At 44.7% G+C, this 22,443-nt stretch overlaps 4 non-coding genes across 4 annotated transcripts; 3 read left to right on the plus strand and 1 right to left on the minus strand.

Moving 5' to 3' along the window:
- Nucleotides 1-700: 700 nt before the first annotated feature.
- Nucleotides 701-772, plus strand: TRNAQ-CUG (transfer RNA glutamine (anticodon CUG)). Its single transcript has one exon. It is a non-coding gene; the product is annotated as a tRNA-Gln (tRNA).
- Nucleotides 773-6,297: 5,525 nt separating this feature from the next.
- LOC142869618 (U1 spliceosomal RNA) lies at nt 6,298-6,461 on the minus strand. Its single transcript, XR_012918213.1, has one exon. It is a non-coding gene; the product is annotated as a U1 spliceosomal RNA (small nuclear RNA).
- Nucleotides 6,462-19,136: 12,675 nt separating this feature from the next.
- Nucleotides 19,137-19,208, plus strand: TRNAE-CUC (transfer RNA glutamic acid (anticodon CUC)). The gene has a single exon. It is a non-coding gene; the product is annotated as a tRNA-Glu (tRNA).
- Nucleotides 19,209-21,598: 2,390 nt separating this feature from the next.
- TRNAN-GUU (transfer RNA asparagine (anticodon GUU)) lies at nt 21,599-21,672 on the plus strand. Its single transcript has one exon. It is a non-coding gene; the product is annotated as a tRNA-Asn (tRNA).
- Nucleotides 21,673-22,443: the final 771 nt, after the last annotated feature.

The raw sequence follows: 22,443 nt of genomic DNA on the forward strand, positions 1-22,443 counted from the left end.
GCCTGGCCTCCCAGACTGCTAGGATCACAGGTGTGAGCCACTGCACCTGGCCAGATATGTTTTCTTTGTCATGCTTTTGTGAACACTTTATAAAAGTTTCCTCTCTCACCCCTCCCAGAAGAGTCCTGAGCCACTTTCAGTCTGCCTGATCTTGTATCACTGAATTCACTAATAGTCTTTAAAATATGAATGTGCCTAGGTTTATGTTTTAACAATCCAAGGCCACCCTTGAGAACTTTCCTGCAAAATACATGGATTATTATTTTGAGATATAATATGGATTTTCATCTATTACACATGGAAATATTTATTGAGGCAACATTTTGTGAACATAAATGCTGTATACACCATAAAAGACCTTGGGTACACATACACTATGAGCCAGCAATGAGTGCTCTTGGGTGCCTTGACACAAGTACACTTTTTAAAAACTGTGCAATTTTTGGGTTATGATTCTTGAGAAATTGGAATGGAATGAACTTGGCCAAGTTCTCAGGAAACACACTGTGCCTGGATAAGTATGAGAGCCCTGACTTGGGCCTCAAAAGTATGTGGTTGATTTTGACTCCACCTCTGTGGTCAAGCTCTCTGGAGTGATCCTTGTGGGGTTAAAAAGTATGCCTGGCGGCTTGGTTGGTGGGAAGTACAGCTCCTCCAGTAGACTTCTGTTTAGATAGGTCAACGGTGTAGAGTGTTTGAGGGTTCCATGGTGTAATGGTGAGCACTCTGGACTCTGAATCCAGCGATCCGAGTTCAAATCTCGGTGGGACCTTTGTTCTTTAATTGGGATGAAGACTTTTTCCTTAAAAAAAAAATCCCTTAAATGGAATGTGGTTTGGGCTTCCTGGTCCCCTCCACGTCCTGGTTCCCAGGAAAGAAAAGTTTCTGTCCGGGTTCCCGCGTCCTTCCTGTGCCTGGCGACGCCTCCCGAGCACCCTGAGCTCTCTGGCCCCTTACTCGGAGGCTGGGTCCCAGAAACCGGGTTCTCACAGTGGTGAGTCTACACTGGAACCGCCGCCACATGGAGTCGGGACGACAGAGCCCGGGGCGTCCCCGTCATCGGCGAGCCCACCGGGCCTCGTGCAATGGGTCCTGGGGGCTCCACCGCCCGGGGCCCCGCGACACAGCAGGTCCCCACGTTCTGCTGGGGGACCCTCGGGCCTGGGGTGCGGGAGGGTTTCCTCCACTGAAAGAGCTGCCGCCCGGAATCCTAGACCCCGAAGTCTCTTTCACCCCGGGAATGCGGTAATTGCACCAATTGTCTTTTCGGTACTAAACGGTGTTAATAAATAAGACTTTCGCCAGCACTAGCTCAGCCCCTGGGGACTGCGTCTTTGGGTCGATGGTCGGAGACCTCACTTGGGAGGAGTGCTGTGTTTCACTGGGGTGGCCGACTTTATTGCAGATTGTAATTTATTCTATTCTTCATATTCAGGTTTTATTCAGAATTTCTAGCTGCCCAGTCCCGACTGCGGACACTGGGGCGGGACCGCGCGGATCCTCGTCTCCCGCCCGCGCTCGGCCGCGCCGCGCAGCGGATGGAGCGCGGAGCTCCGCGACCGCGGCCGCCGGCGGCTCCTGGGGCAGCGGGCCGGGCCGCGCCTCCCTGCGTCCCCGGCGTCCGCTCCACGGAGAAGACGCCTCCGGAGGGGACCAGAGGGGAAAGTTGTCCTCTGCCCGGCGGCAACCTGAGGACGGGCTCCGTGGCGGGTTTCACTCGACTACAGTGTTCTCCAGGGGCCGCGGAGCGTCTGTCCGGCTCTGACACTTGCAGCTGAAGGCGGCTCCGAGGGACCCGAACAGCTCGCTTTGGGGAGCTCCCCTGGGAGGACGCGACTGGAGACGGGCGGGGGCCGGAGAGAGCAGCCGGGGAGGCGGCGAGGCGGGGAGGAGCAGAGGGAGGGAGGGAGGGAGAGGGCGGGGAGGGCAGGGCGGGCGGCCGAGGCCCCTCGCCCCGGAGGGCTCCGGTCCTTTACCGACCCGCCCCACGGCCCGGTGCGGTTCCGCACGGATGTCGCGCAGCGCTTGCCGGGCGTTTGTTCTTGCAAACGCGTTTCCCTTGCGGTTCGGTCCCGAGGGGGCCCGGTGGTCTGCAGGCGAGTGGAGGCCAAGGCGGGCGCCGTGGGCTCCCTCGGAGCTGAGGGCAGCGAGGGAAACGCGCGCACTCCCCGCTTTTCCCCTCGCAGGCGGGTCTGCAGGGCCCGGGATGGAAAACTGGGAAAATCAAGGAATAACAGTGTTTATTTCGAGAAGTGGAGCTAAATAGGCAAACTGGCGCATGAGCTGAAAGTGGTCATTGTTAGGTCCGGAACCGAGAGACACACGCGAAGCCTCAAGTGTAGCAAAATGCTGTTTCCTTTGAGCATCTGGCTAGATGGGTGGAGGCCGCAAAGGGCGTCCAGGAGAGAAAAGGGGAGAGCTGTAGGGTTTTATGGAGGGTTTTCCTGGGAGGAGTAAACATTCTTTTCAAACAACCGAGAAGGATAAGGGAAGTAAACTCCCCTCTTGCATTCCTTTCTTTTATCTTTCTAGGGAAGGACCTGGAAGGATGATCCTAGTCCTTATCAGGAGGGATGAAGAAAGTAAGTTCCCCTCTTGCATTTCATTCCCTTATCTCTCCCGAGCGGCCTGGCAAGGCTATCCCTATGAAGGGGAGAGACGGTGGGTTTTATATGAGATTTGGTTGGAAGTTTGGGGAGAGTGAATTCTTTAAGTTTAACAGTTATCCCCAGAGAGAAGAAATGTAGGAGGGGATAGGGGACTGCTGTTCATAACAAGCTTTTGGGCACTTGTAACTTTGACAAAAATGTAGGGTGCATTAAAAAAATTCGTTTGTGGGGGGATGGGGGCATGGGCAATATATGTAACCTTAACACTTGTACCCTCATAATACGCTAAAATAAAAAAAATTCCTTTGTATATATAATATTTTTTAAAGTTCATCATTTGTATTTCAAATTTAAACTATTTGTAGTTATAAGTATCACTCTTTCCGTGTTCTGGGCTTTGTGTCATTTGCATGATGGAGCTCAGGACATAGGACCCTAAATATGACACACTGGCATATTGAACATTTTAAGCTGACTGGATTTGAGAAAACAATGGAAGCAAAAGGGTCACTCTCCCTCTTCTCCTCCTTGTCCCCTGAAGCAAGTCATAAGGCCCTCATGTGAAAGGTGACCTCCCTATACCCAGAGGAAAGGAGCATCCTATGTCTGGATACACAAGGGCACAGAGAAGAACCTGAACAAATAGGCCTTGCTATATTTCCCCCAGTTCATCATTACCATTAGATCATACTCCTTTGGACTATCATATTTCTCTATGACTATCCACTCTTAATCATACCTACAGAAAGAAAGAAAGAGAGAGAAAGAAACCCACAGGTTTAAATGTTTCCTCAGACCTTCATTTTCATATGGTGGCTTTTGTGTCAGGTAAAACTCATTTTAAATAAGTGTGTCGGCCAGCTGTGGTGGCTCATGCCTGTAATCCTAGCATTCTGGAAAGCCAAGGTGGGAGGATTTCTTGAGGTCAGGAGCCTGACCAGCCTGAGCAAGAGTGAGACCCCATCTCTATTAACTAAAAATAGAAAAAAAAAATTAGCCCATCATCCTAGAAGTGCCTGTAGTCCCAACTACTCAGGAGGTTGAGGCAGGAGGATCGCTTAAGCCCAGGAGTTGGAGGTCCCAGGGAGCTATCCCAATGCCACTACACTAGCCCCAGGGCAACATAGTGAGATTCTGTCTCAAAACAAACAAACAAACAAACAAACAAAAAAAAAAAAACAAAAAGGAAATGGAATGCCCCTCCTCCCTAGCACCCTTCAAAAAATAAAATTAAATTTAAAAAAATGTGTATACTTTTCTATTGTTTAATGTGTCTTTTGTTATACAGCCTCAGCTGTGAACCTAGGATGGGTGAGGAAAAGACATATTCCCTCCTCTACCTGCAGAAATGTCTTCCAATAGTCTATGGCCATACCACCCCGAATATGCCTGATCTCATGAAGCTAGGCAGGGTTGGGCCTGGTTAGTACTAGGATGGGAGTAATGGCTTCTAATGAAAAACTATAAAAAATTTTGTTGGGTCAGATGTGAAGCAAGAAATTGAATCACTATTCCCCTTTTAATGAGCTGAACTGGTGATTTAATGGACTCTCAGTTCCTCCCAGATACAACTGATTCTGTAGCTCATTCCCTGCAGCTCCTTGAGGGCCAGATCTGTGGGAGATTGAGGGGTTTTCCTGGGATCTCTCAGCCCAGGAGATTACTGCTGGTCAGATGATTACTGCAGTCTCCCTGGGACGGCCCATAGCCACTGAGAAACATCACTGGTATAACTTAAATAAAATCAGTTTTCATCACATCCTGTCTTTGTGCAGCATTGCACCCAAAATACAAAAGCTAACACTCAATGAGTGCATGGAAAGTACCATGTGCCGGGCACAGTCAATGAGTTATGTGTGATGTCTTACCATCATCCTCATTTTGCATATGAGGAAACCAAGACACAGAGACATTAAGTAACCTGTTCATGGTCACTCAGCCAGTGAAGTAGAATTTTTTGGTTTTTTTTGAGTCAGAGTCTCACTCTGTTGCCCTGAGTAGACTGCCATGGCTTTAGCCTAGCTCACAGTAACCCCAAACTTCTAGGCTCATGGGAGCCTCCTGCCTCAGCCTCCAAGTAGCTGGAACCACAAGTGTGTGCCACCACACCTGGCTAATTTTTCTATTTTTAGTAGAGACGGGTCTCACTCTTGCTCAGGCTGGTCTTGAACTCCTGAGCTCAAGGGATTGTCCTTCCTCAGCCCCCCAGAGTGCTAGGATTACAGGAGTGAGCCATCCCACCTGGCCTCAGTGAAGTAGGGGTTGAAAGCAGGAATTTGAATCTAAGGCAGCCTGGTTCCAGAAGACATTCTCAGAATCTCTGTTTCTGCATCTCTTTCTCTGAAGATAAAAGAGAAACACATATGGTAAAAATGCTTGAAAAGAAATGTAAGTCTGTACATGTCCTTTGAAGAAACTCTACACGAGGTATTATATGACAGGCATAAAACTGTTCTCAATATCTTCATGGTCCTCCTGCCTCCCAGCATCCTCCTTATCTCATCAACTGCTTCCTCCAAATCATTAACCTAAACAGAATTCCTGCCACCACTGGGTCTGCCCATCCCTTTACCTTTTCTTCTCACCTGCCTCACACCCTTTCCATGTCTATTTTGTTCTTTCACTTCCAGGTCATTCAGTTTTTCAATTTATAATTATGAAAAATAAGCTGGGCATGGTGTCTCACGCCTGTAGCCCCAGCTTCTCTGGAGGCTGAGGCAGGAGGATCCCTTCAGCCCAGGAGCCCAAGGCTTGCAGTGAACTATGACCATGCCACTGCACTCCAGCCTGGGTGACAGAGCCAGACCCTGTCTCAAAAGCAAAAACAGAAAAGTAAATAAATAAAAGAACCATCTAAGGCTAAAAATAAAGACATCAAGATCTGAGTGGTTTCCTTCTTGCTCCTTAAAATCTGTCTACAAAGGTGATGAGCGGAGGGCCTGAGGGAAGGCAGCGAGGGCCTGAGGGAAGACTCGGCTTTGGGGCGAGAAGGGTGGGTCAGCGTGGTATTTAGAGTTGGCTGGCAATGGACGTAGGATGTGGAAGCAAGACAACAAGCAGCTGTGACTTAAATGAAGTCTGAGATTCGATAGTTAAATGGCAGGGGATAGGTAGGAAAGGAGGCCGGAAATCGCCTGGTAAAAGCCCCCCAGCAAGAGGGAGGAGAAGCGGATAAGAAACCGGTCCGGCTCCTCACAAGACGCCCCATACTATATTCCAGGGAGGTCGGCAGGGCAGGGCGCCAAGACTTGGGTGAGTCTGGGGTTCTGACCTGCGGGGCCTCGGTGAATACCTGCAAAATCACCAGGATTTCAGCAGAGCTGTTGCCCTACCAAAGTAAGCGGCTTATGTCTACAACGAACGGGGGGAGCACCGACAGCCATGAGAGGCAATAGTTTCCCTCTAAAGACAAAAAAACGAGATCTGCGTGAAGTTTCCGCTTAGGTACATGAAATCAGTAGAAACTTTCACTAGAGCAAAGCAGAATAGTTCCCCAGTGAGCCGGCACTTACTAGCAGAGTACTCGCACCCTTAACCTCTAAACAGAAAGATGTTTCACAGCCCATAAAATATAGGAGGCGCACTTAGCATAAAAAAATAACGCCTAATCGGGAGACGTTGAAAAATGGCAACACAAGAGTGCCAACACAAACAACCCAGAAACGTCTGTCATTAAACACTGCAAGATCAGGGGAGAGCGCGAACGCAGTCCCCCACTACCACAAATTATGCAGTCGAGTTTCCCACATTTGGGGAAATCGCAGGGGTCAGCACATCCGGAGTGCAATGGATAAGCCTCGCCCTGGGAAAACCACCTTCGTGATCATGGTATCTCCCCTGCCAGGTAAGTATGAGTTGCTCGCCGCCCGCCACCACACACCCTCACACGCCTCACACTGTACACACACGGTCACTTGGCGCCGCGCGCTCCCCCGGACCCCCTACCCCTCCCACACGCCCACTGCACTCGCTTCCCAGAAACGCTCCTGGACTCGCTCCCACCCACGCCAACCCGACCGCCTTTAAGCGCCAGGTGCCCACGCGGCAGCCCCCGCGCTGCCTCATCTGCATAGCAGACGCCCCATCCGTGATGTCACCCAGGCGTCCTTCCCTCCAGTCCCCTCGGGTCCCGGCAGCGCTCTCCGCCCCACCCCCACGCCGTCAGCCGGCCAACCGGCGCGGTGGGGGAAGTGACGTCTGCGTCTCGCTCCTTCCCTCCCGCCGCGCCGGGTTGGGGCGGTGCGACCAGTGTGGGGGCTGGTTTCGTCCAGCTGGGCGAGTTCTTAAGCTGTGTCCCTCATGGGACCCTTCTGGTGGTCAGAGAAGTCTCTGTACCCTTCGCAAAATAGTGGCTTTTCATGCGTAAAATAGAACGTTTATAAAGCAATACAAAGGGAATCGGTTCCTTCCAAATATGGTTATCTTTGTGATGCGGCACTCCAGCTAAAATTTGATAAGCCATACAATATCAGAGAGAAACCACGTTTATGAAACTAGAAAGAATGCTCAGTGACTGCAAACCAGCCATCCATACTGAAGTGAAATTTAGAAATAAAGAAGTGAAATTTAACTTTTTTTTTTTTTTTTTTACCACTAGTGGTGTTAGAGAGATCGTTGTCTAATTTCATGAATCTTGTAGGGCTTTGGGGGGAGAGGGAGTTGTTTGTTGCTGTTGTTGGGGTTTTTGGTTTTGGTTCTGTTTTGTTTTTGTTTGCAAATACAGAATTATGCATAACTGTTGCCCCAGCAGAGATGATTGGACAACTCTCAGGCATGGTGTGGGACTTTGTCATCTCCACCACCGCCATCTCCAGACCTTAGTGCTTACCTTATGTTAGCGCTTTATATTCTGCAAAGACAAACAAATCGTCCAAATTCAACGAAAATATCTGAGGGAAATTTTATTTGAGGTGCTTAACTGATGGCTTTTAATGCAAAGAATACAACCCTGAACTCTGACAATACTCGACAGATTTAGTTTCCACCGGCCGGATCCAACTCTACTAGGATAGATTAGTTTTCTCTGCCCTTTACTTTCATATAAATTGAAACATCAAGTGTGTAGTGAGTTTTTTGGGGAGGAGAGAGGCATAGGTTTTTCTCTCACTCAACAGTATGTCTGTGAGATTCATCCATGCATTTCATGTAGTTCTTTGTTTCTATGTGTATTTCTTTGCATATATTTCAACTTATTTATTCTTTTATTTTTTTAGAGACAGGGCCTGGCTTTGTTGCCCAGGCTGAAGTGCAGTGGCACGGTCATAGCTCACCCTCACTTTGAACTCCTGAGCTCAAAGGATCCTCCTGCTTCAGCCTCCCAAGAAGCTGGGAATAAAGGTGTGAGCCACTGGCACCAGCCCTAGGAACATTCTTTTATGTGTCTTTTGGCAGGCTATGTTCACACATTTCGCTAGGGTGGCACATTCCCCTAGAAATAGAATGCTGGCCACATATGTGATATTTTATTTTCTAATAGGCACATTTTAGAAAGTAAAGAAAAAGAAGTGTGCCAGGCACGGTGGCTCACGCCTGTAATCCTAGCACTCTGGGAGGTTGAGGCCTGCGGATTGCTCAAGGTCAGGAGTTTGAAACCAGCCTGAGCAAGAGCAAGACCCCGTCCCTACTAAAAATAGGAAGAATTACGTTAGCCAACTAAAAAAATATATGTATATAAAAAAAATTAGCCGGACATAGTGGTGCATGCCTGTAGTCCCAGCTACTCGGGAGGCTGAGGCAGAAGGATTGCTTGAGCCCAGGAATTTGAGGTTGCTGTGAGCTAGGCTGACGATGCCACGGCACTCTAGCCCTGGCAACGGAGTGAGATTCTGTCTCAAAAAAAAAAAAAGAAAAGAAAAAGAAATGAAATTTAATAATATTTTATTCACCCAAATACATAAAAATATTATCATTACAACATGTGACATCAGCAACATTTCAAGTGTTCAATAGTTGCAGGTCTAAGGGATACAGCTAAAAGTAGAATTGTTGGATTATAGCATACATGTATGTATGTTTGACCATTAGTAGATACTGCCAAACAATTTTCCAAAGTTTTTGAACTTATATTCCTACCAGAAATGAACAAGAGTTTCCAGTGTTCCCATCCTGCAAAATTTGGAAATCTGAGTCTTTTTTTTAAAAGTCAAACTTATCCAAGTTTAATTAAAATTCAGCAGCAACATTCTTTTCAGTGATATCATATCTTTGCAAAGCTGGCTTGGTAGCTTTGATAAAAAACAAGTACCATGTAAAAAAAAAATCAATATATAACCAGAAATGAAGGTGGCAGTTTAAGATTTGAGGAGCTCTGCAGTACACAACACCAAGGCATGTGATTTGGAAATGTCAGAACATTGAAAACAACAAATCACTTGACTGAACTTTTGCAAAGTTCCCAAGAGTCGAGAGAACACGCAAGAATCCACAGCACCAGCAATGTGCCCACAAAATATAGAAATATATGTGAACCCAGCAATCAACGCCATTCTTCAAGGAAAGTAGTGAGAGAGAGAGAGACTCTAAAAGCGATCAAGATTATTCATTCATTAATTCCATTTAATGAGTCATGGATTTTAAAGTTATTCATGTATATCTCAAAAGTATAAATTGAGCTGACATATAATAGAGAATGATGACATCATATATTAGATGACATCTAAAAATATTTACTCAGAAATTGTAAGTGAAATAATTAAGTCCCATGTTTCTAGAAGTATATTATCTGCTATATAAATTTTATCTAAATAAATATCTGCTATATTTAATTGACTTGAACACCTAATTTTTAATTTTCATAAATTTAAATATTTGTTGGAAGTGATGTTTGCTTCTTTAACCAGTACAACTGAGATAGGGAACCCTGCTCTAGCGCCAAGTCATAAAACCTGATCCAAGGTCTCTGATAAAATAGGAGGTGGTAGAGGAGCTGGCTAAAACCAGCCAGAACCGAGATGGGCATGAAAAAATGACCTCAGATTACCCTCACTGCTCATCACACTCAGTTTACAATGTGTTAGCTTGCTAAAAGAAACTACCGCCAGCGTCACGACAGTTTACAAATACCATGGCAATTCCTGGAAATTACCCTATATGGTTTAAAAAGAGAAGGAACCCTCGGTTTGAGGTAACTCCCCACCCCTTTCCCAGAAGTCTTATGACTAATCTTCCCTCAGTTTAACATAAAATTAAATAGGAGGTATAAAATAAGACCTTGGCAACTCACAAAGTGCTACTTTCTGTTGCTCAGAAAGAGAGCTGCTGTTTTGCCTATGGAGCAAGCCTTCCTTCTGTTTCTTTGTTACTTTAATAAACTTGGTTTTGCTTTATTCTGTAGGCTGGGCTGGCTATTGTATTTTTTCCTGTGGGAAGTCAAGAATCCACTGGGCCTTCAGGCCAGACTCCACTTCGGGGATCTACTTTCCTGTATGACAGTTGGCTTAGGAAATTTAGGAAGTTCAACTTAATTGGGATTTTCAAGCCAAAATAAACCCAAGTCTTGTATATACTAGAATATTATACTACCATTATTTTCTATATTATAAGAAAATATGAAAGAAAAGATAAGATATATTAATAGTAGTTTATAGACCAAAATTACTAAGCCATTCTAATTTGTCAGAGGAGACACACTGATTTTTAAAAATGACATAACAAACTTTTTCCATGCCATTATATATCAAATATTTAAATTCTTTAAATTGTTTAAAAGTATAGATTTCTCCATGCTATCAATTTCATTTCCTTTTTTTTGTACCAAGCATTCAAGACCATTAATTTAATCTATAGCTAAATCTATTATTTTTTCATGTTACAAATTTAACAACAAAAATTTGGCCTTAGTGAAACAGCACATGTAGAGCAAAAATAGTAAAATAATTTTCAAGAAATTCTTAATTTTCTCATTTTAAATTTATATAAGTGATTATTATCATCTCTAGGATAATTGGGGCAATAACTCCTTTAAATGTTTCGAGACCTAATTTGTATATTCATTCCAGAGGAAGAAAGTGCCAATTTGTTTTAACTGTATTAAGCAGAATAATTCTATGAAACTAGTGGGTATTCTTAAGGAATTTATCGTGGTAAGTAACATCATTTAAGGTGGAAACAGAGGCAATGGTATCTTCACAATGCTTATCAGTGAAGGAAACAAAAGGAAGTAATCAACCACATTTAGGTCCTTGGAGGACACTCACTGCCAAAAATCTGAGTAATTCCAGGATGCCCTTTTGAGTGTGGCAGGACATTCTCTTTCCAGGGTATATAACAGTGGATGATACATTGCTTTTTATTCATTTTTATTAAGGGCTGGACTTCCTTAACATTCTGGAGATTATTCAATTTTATTTGTATGGTTGTAAGAAATGCTCATCTCTTTTCTCTCCTTTTGATAGTATGATTTGAACAATCCTTAAAGGACCTGTATTTGAATTTTTTCAGCTGTTTAGAAACTTGAGTATCCAATTAAAGAAAGCTGCCCCTTGCAGGAAGGGGCAACTAAAAATATAAAGAAAAAATTAGCCGGGCATGGTGGCGCATGCCTGTAGTCCCAGCTACTCGGGAGGCTGAAGCAGGAGGATCGCTTGAGCCCAGGAGTTTGAGGTTGCTGTGAGCTAGGCTGACGCCACAGCACTCTATTCTGGGGCAACAGAGTTGAGACTCTGTCTCAAAAACAAAAACAAAAAAATAAAAACAACTGTTTTGGGGCCTGAGCATGCGGAAGGATGAAGTTGCCACGAACTAAAGCTGCGGGTGTAGCAGGCTGTAGGGGAAAGAGCTGGAATTTGGTTCAGAGCCCTGGGGCCTTCTTGAAAGAGTTTTCTTTTTCCGTGAAAGAGGAACGCTGGGTGGGTTTCTGCATCCCTCTGGTCCTTTTCGGAGGTTGGGCGGGCGCCTCCCGTCCCGCCTTCTCCCGGCGGCACCTGCCCCACTACCCGCGCCCAGCCCGGCCCGTCGCCGGCTCTGCACGCGCTGCCGCCCCGCAAAGGCGCATTTCCAGGCCAGTCGTGAGGCGCGGCCCGGGACGAGGCGACTCGCTCCGGGACTTGTGGCCCTGGCGGGTCTGGCGGGAGCTGCCATTCCCGGCTGGGCGCCGAGTCTTTCCTCAGTGGGCGACAGCAGCGGGGAAGTGGCCTTGGGGTGGCGGCGGGCTGGGGAGCGAGGGCTGCGCCGGGTTGCGGGGGCAAGCCGGGCCGTTCCGGGATCTCCGCGCAAAGGACATTTTCCATTCCAGAGGTTGTGGTCAGTTATTAATTTTGAATTTCGTCAATAAAAACGGTTATGGGTCTTTAAGGAAGTAACAGGATTCTTTCAGTAATATTTCTCAGAGAATTTGCATTCAGTTTGGCAGTAAGATGTTAGAAACGGAAGTGAAAGGGCAGGGAAAGAATGAGGTAAGCAAGGATATAAAACAATCAGTATGGGTGTGACTTTATTTTCTTTAAAGCATAAAATTAAAAAATTCAGGGGAACGAATACATTAATTTTCACATATGTTTATGCCCAAGTAAACCACCCAGACCAACCTGCGGAATATTTCTAGCACTTCAGAAATCTCCATCTTTTCCCCTCTGTCAATGCCTCTCTCAATGATAACCACTATTCTAATGTTTATCATGACTGATTGGTGTTTGCCTGCTCTTGAACTTCCATAAATGGAATCACATAGTATATATTTTTTTGGGGGGAGGGATGCGATTTGGCTACTTATATTCAATTTTGTCTGTGAGATTCTTCACTGTTAATTGTATGTAGATGTAATTTTTTCTTTATAAGAATACATGACAATCTGCTTCTGTTGTACGAATGTACTATAATTAAATAAATTAAACAAATCATACAGAGAGGAAATAGATTAGTGTTTGCCTGAGGCTGAGGGTAAGAAAAGGGATTAACCATAAAGGAACATGAGGGATCTTACTAGGGTAATGAAAGTTTTCTAAAACTAGACAATGGTGGTGGTTGCATAACACAGTAAATTTAGTAAAAGTCACTGAGTTGTACATTTTATTTTATTTTATTTTATTTTGAGACAGAGTCTCATTTTGTTGCCCAGGCTAGAGTGAGTGCCGTGGCATCAGCCTAGCTCACAGCAACCTCAAACTCCTGGGCTCAAGCGATCCTGCTGCCTCAGCTTCCTGAGTAGCTGGGATTACAGGCATGCGCCACCATGCCCGGCTAATTTTTCTATATATATTTGTTGGCCAATTAATTTCTTTCTATTTATAGTAGAGACCGGGTCTTGCTCTTGCTCAGGCTGGTTTCGAACTCCTGACCTTGAGCAATCTGCCCACCTCGGCCTTCCAGAGTTGTACATTTTAAATTGGGTAAATTGTTATGGTATAGAAGTGAAATATCACTAAAGGCCATTTAAAAGTGCCACAATATATTTATGCATTCTACAGTTAATGGACACTTGAATTGGTTCCAGTTTTGTACTATTATGAATAAAGATGCAATAAACATTCTTTTAAAAAACTATATGGGAATTTGTTTTCTTTTTTTTTTTTTTTTTTTTGAACGAAATCCTACAGATGTAAGGGAATTTGTTTTCTTATTTGTGTCATGTACCTACCTACATAATATCCTTGATTTTGCCTCTTGGCACACAGCCTACAATATTTCCTCTAAAATTTTTATATAAAAGTTGATGTGAAATGGTGTCCAAGACTTCATATCAAGGACATCCAGGAATCTCTTTTACTTATTTTTATGTCTTGGCCAATTTTCCTGACAACTATTAATATTAATAATAAATTTCCTTTCTTGGCTTGGGAATTTAGTATTTGGTTTGTTGTCATTTGCAGTAAAACACTAATACATACTAAGCAAAATAAATATGAATTAAAGTATTTAAATATTAGAAATGAATGATAGATAATATTGAGATAGAAATGTGTACTAAATTTGACCAGGGAAACAACTTTTGTGGTCTGATAAAATCAGCTACCTCCTCTGGGAAAATAGTAGCATTCCTGTTAAAATGCTGATAGACTAAAATGACTTTAAGAGTTTTTTCTGGGAACCCTGTCCAGCTAATTATCAATTTTGAATGGAGCCAAATAACCTTGATCCATTTCACAGAAATCTGATTGTCTTTATCCAGATATTCTTTCTTTGTATCTGATTTAACAATGATTATAAATGACTTTTTGTAGTCTCTATCCAGGCAGAAATATTTTAATTGGCTCATACATTTTTGTTTGATTTTTCAAGAGAGGGCACTCTGCTGCCCAGGCTGAAGTACAGTGGCTTGATCATAGCTCACTGCAACCTCAAACTCCTGGGTTCAAGGAATCCTCCCACCTCAGCCTCTGGAGTAGCTAGGACTATAGGTGTGTGCCACTTGATGCACATGCTAATAAATTTTTTTGTTTTGTTTTTTAGAGAGGGCAGCATCTCTATGTTGCCCAGGCTGGTCTTGAACTCCTGGCCTCAAGCAATCCTCCTGTCTTGGCCTCCCAAAGTGGGAAATGGTTTATATATATACGTTTTTTCTCTTGGGTTAAGTTTGAAAAAAATGTGACATGACCTCATGAGCTAATCGTGGGTGAAACTTTTTTCAAGTAATGGTGAAAATAAAAAAGCAAAACAAAACCATATAACATAAAAGTTACACTCTTAACTATTTTAAGTGAGATGTTTAACTCAAAATATTAACTATATACACAAGAAAAATGAGTATGTGCACATAAAAATGGTACCTACTTACAAGGAAAGTGAAAATTTGGAGAATGCATTAGTAGCTTATATAAGAATAATTGATTAAAATCTAGGATAAGGTTTTGACTCTCCCAAGTCAAGAAGAACCAAAGAGTTATATCCAGACAAGCTAACTTTTAGGAGTCAGAGATGCTGAATGACTTGATTTATTGGGGAAGTATTTTGTTTTCTGATATCCTACTAATATGCAGAGGTTCTAGGGCATTCTAGAAGAATCCAACACCGTTTTACTGCTTATCTGGTGGTGCCAACTTTTAAAGGCAAACATATTTAGGTCTAGTTTTTACTGCTAAGGAAGGCAGTGCTGCAATGGATTCTATAAGCAAAATTTGCACTGACAGATGATGCCTACAAAACTCCAGACAAAGGTTTCCTCAACATATCTTTTTATATTTCTTCATTTGTTTTTCTTCTTTTTTCTTTTTTCATTTCATTTTTCTCAATATCTCTCAAAAAGTAGGAATACTCTCCCCTTTCTCCTGCTTGCACAAGCGTACTGATTCTGGAAAGTTCTATAGACTCAAGAACATGAAGGAAATAATCCTGGAAACTGTTCTCCAAAATACAATATGATACTTCTCTTTCTTTTAGCAGGCTTTGGGGATTGACTAACAATCCTGGAATTAACCTTTGAACAGTCACAGAGAGTGGGTGGGTGTGTAAATAAGTTTCTCCATTGGGTCCTCTTTCTGATATCCTCTCAGAATTTAGAATATAACTCTATGGGTGTATGTCTTGTAATTTGATATCTGGCTATACACTCCATAACACAAGTAAATATCTCTCATGAAAAAACAGTTTCCTGTGAAGAGGGCACAATATACTACTACCCAATAGAAACAATTTCTTGCACCTCCCAAGAAAACAAAGGAGAAGAAATTATCCGCTAATCATAATGAGAAAAATCCTGCATTTTATGGACATGTAGTGCCTTATTGGAAGGCTCAGTGGATTTCCTGGCCCAAAGAAGGTCTAAAGAGCCACAGTAAGATATACCATCCTGGAATGTCATATATGAAGAATATCATATATGAAGAAAAGACCCTAAAGACATGAAGAGGAAAAAAAAAAGACTCTATAGAGTAAGATTAGGTCTGAATGTCATTGATTTTCTTGAAACAACACTAAGGCTAGAAAATAAAATCAAGGAAAACTACTTCTAAGCTAGAATTTTATTTTATTTTATTTTATTTTGAAACAGAGTTTCCCTTTGTTGCCCAGGCTAGAGTGAGTGCCATGGCATCAGCCTAGCTCACAGCAACCTCAAATTCCTGGGCTCAAGCGATCCTACTGCCTCAGCCTCCCGAGTAGCTGGGACTACAGGCATGTGCCACCATGCCTGGCTAATTTTTTCTCTATATATTAGTTGGTCAATTAATTTCTTTCTATTTATGGTAGAGACGGGGTCTCGCTCTTGCTCAGGCTGGTTTTGAACTCCTGGCTTTGAGCAATCCACCTGACTCGGCCTCTCAGAATGCTAGGATTACAGGTGTAAGCCACTGCGCCCGGCCTAAACTAGAATTTTATACACAAACTGCCAAATGTGTGTAAATGTATTAAAGGCATTAGCTTTTAATACATGAGTGAAAACCAAGGAAGAGAAAGACATGATATAAAGAAACAGGAGATCCAATGCATAGAGGAAAGAAGGGAAGTAACAGGATGGTAGGTGTATATATAGTTGCATTGGAGAACCATCCAAGAAAATGTGAGCAGAAGGATGGAGAACTCTGTGTGGGAAATGTAAATAAAAATTAAATTTAAGTTAAAACTGAGTAATATTTATTGACAGTTTGGAAATTTTAAATAATCCAGGATGTTGTTTAAGTCTGAACTGTTGATTGGCTCACTCAAAATCATTCCTAGAAGAATTATAGAAGCAAGGGGGAAACATGGCTTCCAAGACCTATGAAAAAATTAAGAGACAATGCAAACTAACCTCCATAGAGACTGAAGGCTATTTTAAAATGGTGTGTGTGGAAGGTTGATGTTCACAAGTATCACAGAGAGAATAAGATGGAGAAAAACATTTTTGGTTTGGCTCTTGCCTCCTTACTCCATGGCTCTGGGCCAATTGCATTTCTTAACCCTTCAAGAAAGAAATTTATCAGTGGCACTTACTCAATTGCCAATGTGTAGCAGCCATGATATAATACCTAGGAACCACATATCTTTGCTGAGGAAGAGTTTGTTGATGTAAACATGTGTGGACAAACCAGATGATTCCTGGGCTTTCTTTTTCCAGAGTGTCCTCTTCCAAATCTCCAGAGCTAATGACTGCCATGTCCTCCTCCCCATACTCTTAACCATAAGTATGAAAAGTGATTTCCTGAATGGAAGATTTTCTTGGTGGAGAGTAAAACCAATAGGGGTGATAGAAATAATTTTGGGGGATGTTTCTTTCCCCTTGGGGCTCATCATTGTCCTTAATTTCACCAAGATCAGTAAAGGCTAGGGCTCACCTCCACAGGAAGGTCAGAGGCCCATGTGTTTCATAGGGATTCCTCCATACAAATCTCCCCTTTCCTTGGGCTTCTTATGCCTCCTGCACCACCAGGTGACAGCCCTGTCCTGCAGCTCTCTCTTTCTGGGATCTTCATTTTGTGATCTTCATTCCATAGTGAGACACTGCCCAGAGGTTGGTCCAAGGTCTAGCACATAAATCAATGACCAGATGACTCTTTAGATTCCAGATATTTGCCAGGAGAAAGAATAAAAGTAACAATAGTTTTGGTTTCAAGTATTTAAAACCATCCTCCAGGATTAAGTGTCATTTCTAAGACAGAGCTCTGGAAATTCTCTTGTTTAGATCAATTCCTCAGTGTCTTCTGCTCCAGAATTAACTCAAGAGGTATAGTTGCCCTTTACTTCCTTTTATTGTTGCCACTGGAGGCTTAGAGACCAGAACCCTGAAATGTCCTATTTTATTGGTGCAACAGGTAATCCGGCAGAGAAAGCACTGGACACAAAAAGTGCAAGGAAAACCTGCATTGGCCAGGAATCAAATTTGGATTTCTCACGTGGGTGGTAAGAAGGACCAGTGCTTGTCCTTTGATTGCTAGAGTAGGTCTAATCAGAAAGAATCTCTGTGAGGACTTTGAAAAAGCAGTTCTAAAATAGGTTTATATACTGTTTTTTTCTGGAAGACACAGGTAGCACAGAATAAAAACACTCAGAGCAAAGGTTGCAAAGGAGACACACCAGACTTACAGCTATAAAGTTACGGCACTCAAATCAAAATATCTGATTTGTAATAGCCTAATTCTGAAAAAGACCTAACTGGATAAGAGATTTTTATAGAAAAACATCAAAATTTCATTCAGTTCCTTGTGTTTGGTCTTAAATATAGTGTGGACCTATGAAAAGTTCATTTTCTCACTGGCTGAAGCAATTTCTTTTCCCTTCCATTGTTTGGTGCTTTTCAATCCCTTTCCAACCAGTCTTGAGATAAACACTAGCTCTTTACCTAAACCGGCATTCAAGACCCAGTGACAGTTGAGGAGGTTGGATATTTGGGCATGTGTGGCAAGTTATTCCAGATCTGTGAGAGAGTGGAGCTTCTCTCCTCTGAAGCCTCTTTTGAGTGCCTGGAAAAGATTGAGGATCCAATAATTCTACTTTTAAACTGTGATACCTTGTGATATTTCCCGTAGACACTAGAACATTACTACTTCTAACCGTTTTAAAGTTTTTTTCCCTTTTATCTTTGTCTAAGAGTCATGTTTTCACTGTTTTATTCTCTTGTTTATGATTATCCTAGTACAGATTTGTACTGTTCTTAATATTTAACCCCTTTCTTTCTAATACACTGCCATAGCTGGATTTTTTACTCAATTTGTGAGAGGGGGCTGGGGGAGGGGGATCTCAGGTTGAATGTACCCCTGAGCCTTTATCCGGAGAGTCATCTGCACAAGCTCAGAGAACTGCAACAGGCACAAGCATGGTTCTCAAGAGGGGACGGTTTTGCCCTCCCGCCCTCCCCCCCCCCCCCCCCCGCGGCGACACTAGGCAAGGTGTGGAAACATTTTTGACGGCCACAGCCCGGAGAGATGGGGGAGGGGAGAGTTGTCTCCTGGCGCCTAGTCAGCAGAGGCGACGGATGTCGCTAAGCATCTTCTCATCCACGGGAGGCGCCCTCCCCGCAACGAATTATCCGATCCAACATATCAGTGCTGTCGAGGCCTCGAGGCTGAGAAACCCAGTGTGGGTCACTGTGCACACACTTGACCGGCGAGAAATCACGAGTTCCCGACTAGCTGGATATTGGATGTGAAGAAAACCCCGGCGTCAGACAGAACTCTCGGATTTGGGGCCGAGCGTCCGGGAGGATGGAGTTGCCCTGGACTAAGACGGGAGGCGGCAGGTGCAGCAGGTTGTGGGGAAGGTGGGCGATCAGTTCAGGGGCCCGGAGCCCTGAACTCGAAAGTCTTTTCCATGCAGGCTGTGAGGGTTTCTGCGGCCGTCCGCGTGCTTTCTGACGTTGGCCGCGCCGGGGGTTCTAGGTGTTCAGCTCCCTTCTCACCCCGGGGCCTGCCCGCTTCCGCCTCTCCCGGCAACCTCGTCCACCGCCCGGCCCCGCGAGTCTCCACGCGCTGCCGCCTCGCAAAGAGGCATCTCTAGGGCAGTCGTGACGAAGTAACTCGGCCCGGGACTGTGGCCCTGGGGGGCCCAGCAGAACGCACGGGGAAAGCAGGGAGGGAACGGCCTTATGAGATGACTCCTGGAACTTCAGTGGACCTCCACAAAACCCACAGGTGCCCAGAGCTCAGCGAAAGTTTCTTTCTAGAAGAACAGGACTGTCGCAGCTCCCTGGTGGTCTAGTGGCTAGGATTCGGCGCTCTCACCGCCGCGGCCCGGGTTCGATTCCCGGTCAGGGAAACACTTTTGCACCATCTTGGCACCTCCAAGGGCCAGGTGCAGAAGAGCCACCGAGGGCAAGTAATGGTGGGCTGCTTCCCAGGACATGCCACTCTTGCTTTAGCTCCGTGTCACTCGTCAACCGCACAAGTGACTTTCCAGAGCCTCTGAGTAACTTACACAGGCTTGCACAACCGCGCAGAGATGGCAATTCATGTGAAGCTGCACCCGAGAACCCCACGCTTCTTGCCGCTGCCTGAGCTCCCAGTGACTAAGAGAGGCCAAGCCAAGCCGTGGCGTTTGTGCGCACGGCTGGAAACGGGCAGGTCAGCTGAGCCTCCTCAGCTGCGTTCGCAGGTCAAGTGCTTGTTGGGCCTTCCGCAGAGGCCACTGGGAGGCCATAGCCGTGAGGGTGGGAGGGGGGTGAGCGCGGGTAAGGTCCTTGAGGGCTGTTCCCCTTATAGAGAGAGCGGGAACAGGGAGGTGACGTTAACTGACTCAACAGAGGCAGCATGTGACGTATGCTCAAATGGAAAACTAGTACCAGGCACATTAGCGGAAGGTAGGTGTGAAAATCACCAGAACCTCAAAACGATGGTATTACAGTCAATTCCCACAATCTCTACACTCCACCACGCACATGAGCACGTTTTCCCTTTTCCATTCAATACCCCCAAGAGGTGTTCGGATAAATCCTGCGTCCACTGTAAGCCAAGAGGAGAGCGAGAGTCAGGAGGCGAGGTGGACTGACTCCACCGAGGAGGCAGGTACAGGTGGGTAGGTGAGACAGCTTGGTGGCTGCCGGTCTGGAGCCACTGCTGAAAGGTGGTCAGATTAGCCGGATGGTGGGTTGTCGTGTGGGTGACGGTCAGTGGATTCTTGGGCTGAGAGCTGTCTGGGAGAATGGCATTGGGCGGGTAGAGGGCAGGGTGGTGGCGCTGAGTGTAAGGTGTGGAGATGGGAGCCCGCGCTGCGCCTGCGGAGGGTACACCTGGCAGGGGAGACACCCTTATCAAGAATTTCAGTCTTTCACGGTGAAGCTTCTCCGTCGCATTGCATACTTGCATATCCCGCGATTTCCTCCATGCGGGAAACTGTACTGCCGTATTTGTGCTAGCAGAGGGCTGAACTCGTGCTCTCCCCTAACCCGGGTTCATGAACTTGTCCCTCCCTCACTCTGCCGCCTGGCCACTTCCACGCGGCTTCTTCCTCGGTCTTTTTTTCTCTCTTAAAGTCGTCGCATTCTCATCCCTCCTTTTCCCTCTAAGTTCGAAAGTTTTCTCTGTTTTTCTTTCTTATTAAAAGCTCCACCAATATTTGAAATCTCTTAACCAGAAAGACTGCAGTGACCACTCCATTTCATTAGTGGACGATACAGAACAGACTGGTTGAGAGCCACTTGATATTTTCTGCTAAAGGGTGAGACACGCATCGAAGATTTCTTTTTGACCATGCCCCTTGTTTGTGCACTATTGAGTTTCCTTCCTTTCCCCTGAACGTATGGAGCTGTGACCCAGGTTTTTGGCTGCCAATAAAAGCCGCAGCTGGCGCGGAAACTAAAGCAAACCAAAAAAACTCGTGGGTTCCGCTCCAGTGGTTCCAAGATAGAGGCGGACTCTACCAGGATTCGGATTAGAACCGAGATTACTGTGGGCACAACGCGGAGTATTAACCACTACAGGATATCAAGGTGTCCCAAACCTGTTAGTCGTCATTTTGCTTCTCTCGATTTTTTTTTTTTAAGGGGAAAGCATTTACACTATTTTTATTGCTGTTTTCTTAGACAGCTACAGGTCCTTGTGCTTTTCTCTGATGTCTTCTCTGGTTTCCCTTCTCCATTCAGATACATTTCTTATCTTCTCTCCCAGGGCCCGTGCCTTTGCACAGGCACCCTGGGAGGTCCTGTTATCTAGTCCCGGTCGTCCTTGCTTCTTTCCCCCGCTTTTACATGTCCCTTTTGGACTCCCTGCCTGTTTTTCTGCTCCTGCCCCACCGCACCCCGCCCTCGGCGCAACTGGGTTGAAGAAGGCGAGAGCAAGCCACACAGATGCTCGGGAGAAGGTGGCGCAAAGAACAGAAAGAGCCATCATGGGGCCCACTGGGCATGCAGAGTCCCTTGGGCTTCACTCGGCTCAGGCAGGAGTCACAGGCTCAGGTGTCTTTAAGGGGATTGGCTTCTGAAGAAGGCGAGGATTAAGGTGGGAGGAAGCCTATTCGGCCGCTCTTCTGTGTTCAGAGTCCCTCAACACCAGGTTTTCTAACATGATAAACAACACGATTAGTGGACTTAATTTTTTCGGGTTTTTGAAACTTTGTAGTTTGCATACTTGTCCCACATAAGGCCAACAGCACTGCCTGGAGCATCGTGATTGCATATTTCACATAGAGACAAAAAAAAGTGGCAGGCCGGTGTCTCTGTGGCGCAATCGGTTAGCGCGTTCGGCTGTTAACCGAAAGGTTGGTGGTTCGAGCCCACCCAGGGACGTAGGTCTTATTTTAAAATATTTGCAGTCTTTCTGCCCCTGTATATCTGCACAAAGAGAAAGTAGACCTCTATCTTGTGCATGGCAAGAGAACCCAAAGCAAGTCCCCCTCAGATCTTCCTTATGAAATTAGATCCCTTGAGAAGAAACTAGTTGCATGTGTGGGAACCCCACAGACACAAGTATGAAAAAATACAAACATCAAAATTGTCCTCTACTTACTATTGACAAAGAAGTTCCACTAGTATTTATTTCCCCCCTTCCTATCTAGTTTTGACATTGATTCCATGCTTTTATTATTACAAATAATGATGCAGTCAGCATTCTTGCACAAATATCTTGACGACTTATGCAGGTATTTCTATAGGGTAGAGTCCTGGAACAGTGATTGCTTAGTTATACTGTTTACGTGGTTTTTTATATCATATCATTTACTCTTCTTTGTAGCTTATTATAATAGCCATCACACTTTCTTTTGTGATTATTTTAGGGTTTAGAGTATACAACTTTAACCTATCACAGTCTGCTTTCAAGTGGTATCACACCTCTTCACGTTTTCCCCTGCCTGCCTTTATGCTATTAATGTCATGCATCTTACTTTACATGTATTATAAATCCTATAATCCATCATTATTACTTCTGTTTAAACAGATTTTAAAAAAATAGATTTAAATACTGAGAAAAGATTCTATATATTTGCCCATGTAGATGCATTTCCAGGTTCTTCATTTTCTGTGTGCATCCAACTTTCATCTGGTATCAGTTTCTTTCTG

The sequence above is a fragment of the Microcebus murinus genome, chromosome 2, assembly GCF_040939455.1.
Source record: "Microcebus murinus isolate Inina chromosome 2, M.murinus_Inina_mat1.0, whole genome shotgun sequence".
In the NCBI taxonomy this organism is placed as follows: Eukaryota; Metazoa; Chordata; class Mammalia; order Primates; family Cheirogaleidae; genus Microcebus; species Microcebus murinus.